Here is a 5354-nt window from a genome sequence, read left to right as displayed (position 1 = left end):
AACTTGCACTTTTCCATTTGGAGTACCACAAAGTTCACCCTGAACGTCCTTCCTTGAATACTAATATGGTGGTTTTGAATGATGCCCTATGGTTGAGCCATCATTGATCAACCATCTTTACTTGAAAAATAGAGCTTCATCTAGCTTTGTCAATCCCATTTTTTCATACATCTTGCAAGAGCATATTCACAACTATGAATACCTTGTCCAGCAAAGTTCTCAATATTTGTAGCCATTATAATGAACTTCAAATCTCAACTACAAATAACGGAGCACCTGGAAGTGCTTGGTCTAGTATGGATAGGTGCTAAAGGCAATATACACTCAAATGGAACTTCCCCAGTTTGTGGAGAATTTTAACATTGAAATCCTATAATAGCAAGTGTACCAGCCATCCTTGGATGACTTTTGGTCAATCAAATACAATATTGCTTAGTGGACAATATAGAAAGAAAAATGGATGGGGAAGCGAACAATGCCAAAATGTTTGAAAACTATAAACCATTCCACGAGCTTCATGCTTGATGGTACTATAGTTATACCTGGGGAAGTGGGAGAGGTATAGATTGGATAGTCTAGTCTACCATCCGCCGATTATGCTAAAATGATGCCAATTGCATACCCTGACGTGTCAATATGAACATAAGATTACATTCCACCTGTAGCTCTCATGGTTTCTTGTTATTTTAATGCATGGAAGGATTCTAAAAATTCTTGTTGTAATGTGACTTGGTATCCTTTTTAGTAAACTCTTCAAGTGGTGCATCGTTTTTGGTAAAATTCTTCATGAATTATCGATAAAAGGTGATGAACCTAGGGAATGATCACAGCTGCATCAAGTTCTTGAGTTTAGGCATTCGCTTGATTTCTTGAATCTTGGATGGCTTAGTATGGATATCATCTTTGGAGATTTTATGTCCGAATAGCTACTGCAATGAAGAAGACTGGATTAGTAAAATTCAGAGACATTCCCACTTGGATACATTTGGCATAGACATTTTCAAGGAAATAAAGTTGATCAATTGCTACTGAGTAAACAGAAAAAATCATCTAAGTATATAGAAATGAACTCATTATTTTGACAATAAGCCATTGGAGGTGGTTGGTTCAGTCCTTAACTAAAAGGCATGACTTTGCATGTGTATTTGCCCCACTCAACCTAGTCCTCTGGTGCTAGAAGATTTGGTTGTAGCCATTGTACCCATCCATGAATGAGTACATCTCGTGACCTACCAGGTAATCCAAGATACTTTCGATGAAGGGTTGAATCTGGAGCGCCATTGTAGCTATACAAGAGGGGTAGAGCCCAGAGATGTTTTTATCAAAGCTGGACTTATATATTAATATAAAATCTTAGAGAAAGTTTATTAGTTTTTTAAGTTTCATAATATTGTGATAGAATATATTGCAATTTTAAATATTTTCATTCGAAATTTGAAGGAAAAGTTGTAAATCCTGGCAAAACTTTAAATTTTTTCTCATATAAGTTTCAAATCGTGGTGAATGTTTCAGACCTTTATTTTCACTAGGGCATAGAAACTTTTGACCCCAATATACAAGTTTTTCTTCTCCTATTCTTCTTGGGCACTACCCCTTTTAGGAAATTGCTCTTTGACAATTGCATGTATAAACCCTTGTTTGATCCATTGGTTGAGATTTTGACTTGATTGGTAGAGTTGCTATTCATCCTATATCTTTGTTGGTAGATCCTCTTGGCATCGGTTATCAAGGGATTTCAATGTTGAAAAAACTTGGGTGGACACCCCAAAAATTGTTGTAGCTCCAAGAAAACACATCATTATATTGTACAAACAATTTTTTTTATTTCATGTAGTTATGCAGTAGGCACATTTTGGCTTAGCCTGCACTATATTGGGCTCCATCTTGATGTGCACATCATGTGTCACACTCCTGCCATCTAAGTGCCCTTTGTTGATACATGAGAAATTATATTCCTTAAACACTCAATTGAAGTCTCACCTATGGTAATTGCTTACATGCATTGAGCACTCTATATTCTTTTCTCAGCCTCCTTGCATATTGGGCTTGCATTGTGATTTTTGAGTAGGTGAAGGCCATTCACCTGTCCTCACCATCCGCTTAGAATATCTTTGGACATCATGTTTGGATCCAATACTCCGTTAAATGATGTCGAGTACTTGCATTTATGTTCTCTCTAGGTTGTGTGCCATTCTCTAGGAGGTAACTCAATCTTAATGTGAGTGTTATCTATTACACTATAGGAGTTGGCAAATCCTCTAAGAGCCTCAAAACCTAGCTCCACTTCCTACATTACTACCTTATTTTTAGGCCAGCATATGAATCTCTTCATATGCTTGATCAAAGCCTTGACACTCTGGCATAAGTCTTGAAGCATCCATGATCTTCATGTTGGCCCCAAGTTGATGGAGGGAAATTGTCACCTTCTTCACCATAGTGAGGATTCTAGTGCATGTGCCTATGGTATTTCTCAAGAAGTTGCATACAAATAGAAGAGCTCTCTTGTAAATCAAAGAATGGCCTCAAACCTCATATTATCTTCTTCAACATATTGAAAGAAAATTTCCCCAATGATGTGGAAAGCTAGGCTTAATATACTGTAGGAAAATTTCCTTGCATCTTTCTTCTTGAAGAAGTTTTGTCTCAGTCATTTGAGTTGCATAGTGAGCAACAATGACCATCATGCATTATTCTACATCTATATCCTTTGAGTTCATGTTCTTATCCTTGTTATTTACACCATCAACTCCTCCTAGTTTTGCATCTAGGATTGATGAATTGCTTCCTAGATAGCCTAGATTACAAGATTGTCCATCATTACTTGCCACTATTAGATGCACAACCCCATCACAATGGCAAAATTTCTTTGCAATATTTTCTTGGAGAAGCATACTAATACAAGTGATAAGGGATTTGAGTTGCAGATGAAGACCTAAGTATTATCAAGACCTATGCATCTAATTTGTGTTTGGATGGTGGATTGCGGCTGAGCCATATACAAAGTACTTGCAACCCTTGCATGTTTGATGCATCATTGGGAACGTCAACACAAGTACATAGCCAGGCAAGAAGACCACCTACATTAATGTTGGAGGATGTGGTAGAACTAGGTTCATCCAAGATGGGAAGTGAATTCAAACTAGGATGGATGGCCATTGGAGAAAGAGTAGTGGGTGGCCCCTAGTTGCAAAGAGCATGTAGAGTGAGAAAACTTGGTCACTAGAAGATAGGTTTTTTTTTAGTATTACATCAAGAACCAGAGTGAATTTATCCCTATATTTCAACCAAGACAAGCCAAAGAGCTAGAACAAGAAGGGCCCTCAAAACTATTGCAAGGTGAAGACTCTAAGCATGCCTCTATAGAGAGCCAAGATTAAGAATACTTCTATGAACCTACCTAGCAGCAACTAAGCTACAAGTGAGGCAAGATTAAGAATACTTCTATGAACCTACCTAGCAGCAACTAAGCTACAAGTGTCAACCAATAGAATATGTATCACACCTTGTGGCAAGATATGCCTATGATTGAGAACATTGCATTGTAGAAGAAAAGGATGAGTGAGCCTGGACTATGGCCGATGCATAAGAAAGAAGCCAAGAATAAAGAATGGCATGATTAGGGAGCAAGTGCAAGAGTCAAGCTACAAGAGAGGACACCCAAGAGCATAGTAAGTGACAAGCCTTGGGTCTTAATGTGCTTTGATGAGAGCAACATGTGAGACTAGAGAATCTAAAACCCTCTCCATTCCTTGTATGCATGGCAAACCAAAGACCTGTGGGCCCCAAGGGCATCTTTTCAATGTGGTGGTTACCATTGGTGGAGTACCTTACATGGTGGCCTCATAGTCCTTTCATGAAGGAGAATGATTACCCACTACTATCAGGCAATCAAGAGCACAAAAGTGCTTGTCACTTACTATGCTCTTGGGTGTCCTCTCTTGTAGCTTGACTCTTGCACTTGCTCCCTAATCACGCCATTCTTTATCCTTGGCTTCTTTCTTATGCATCGGCCATAGTTAAGGCTCACTCATCCTTTTCTTCTACAATGCAATGTTCTAAATCATAGGCACATCTTGCCACAAGGTGTGATACATATTCTATTGGTTGATGGCCTCACTTGTAGCTTAGTTGCTGCTAGGTAGGTTCATAGAAGTATTCTTAATCTTGGCTCTCTATAGAGGCATGCTTAGAGTCTTCAACTTGCAATAGTTTTGAGGGCCCTTATTGTTCTAGCTCTTTGGCTGTCTTGGTTCTACCATACCTCTTCATCAACAAGGTGTTATTGTCGAGGAATTACAAGCTCACATTGCATCACAAACCAAAGAGATTGAGGACTTGTGAGCACATGTCACACTAGAGGTTGAACTTGCATGCTACAGAGGTGCTCTTGGGGACTTGGATGCCACTAAGAATGTTGATACATTTGATTTTGAGGGCCTGACCAATCTAGATTGACAACTGTACAACATGTACACATTTATTGCTTGGTATTGTGTAGTGCGTCTTTTTCTCAAGCCAATTTGCCTATCGTCTATCAACAACAATCTCGATTAAAGCTTGATGCACTTCCAACAATCTAGTAAGAACCAAAAAACAAGTGGCAAATCTAGTTTGGCAAAAATGCCTTAGTTGCTTCATAGAGTGCTCTCGAAATACTGCATGCAAGTATTGATGGCTCTTTATAAAACTAACTATAGTGTTAGCATCTTGTAGCATTGGTTACACAAGTTGCAATTGTCCAATATATTTCAACAGTAAGTTGAGAGTATGAGCACCACATGGCATCCATGTTAGAGTGGGATAATTTGCCATGATCATCTCACCCGTGGTCTTATAGTTCGATGCATTATCTATTACTAACGCTTTAAAATTTTCACTGCCACCAATTTTACGAATTGCTCTTTCGTATTTTAAAGGTATATGCTAAAGTTTTTTCTTTTAGATATGTATCAACAATCTCCAAAAACATTGTTTCCTTTGGAGTAATGCACATGTCATTTATCAAGGGTCTATCGTGCTTGCTAGTCCATCCATCAAAAGCAAGAGTGCACCCATATGTAGGAATAAAATCCAATATCTTTTCTTTAAGCAGTCTGCCATAGTCTTTTTAACTCTATCAAGATGATCCATATGCACTTTATTATAATATGGCAAAACAAATTTTGGTCTAGAACATGACTTCAAAGCATTATGAAACATCTCCTCTCATGACATTGAATGGTATGCCATTTTTTACAAATGCTTCTATCCCATCTTAAGTGCTCCTTGTGCACTTGCTGTTAAAGAAAACCATCCTCCATAGATGATTGTTCTCCCCTTTTTCTCTTTCTTACTTGAATTAAATTCATCGCATC

Source organism: Dipteris shenzhenensis, chromosome 9, assembly GCF_047967505.1.
Source record: "Dipteris shenzhenensis isolate YYH24624 ecotype China chromosome 9, Dip_SZ_1.0, whole genome shotgun sequence".
NCBI lineage: Eukaryota > Viridiplantae > Streptophyta > Polypodiopsida > Gleicheniales > Dipteridaceae > Dipteris > Dipteris shenzhenensis.
The sequence above is the reverse complement of the archived record's forward strand: the minus strand, read 5'-3'. Positions refer to the sequence as shown.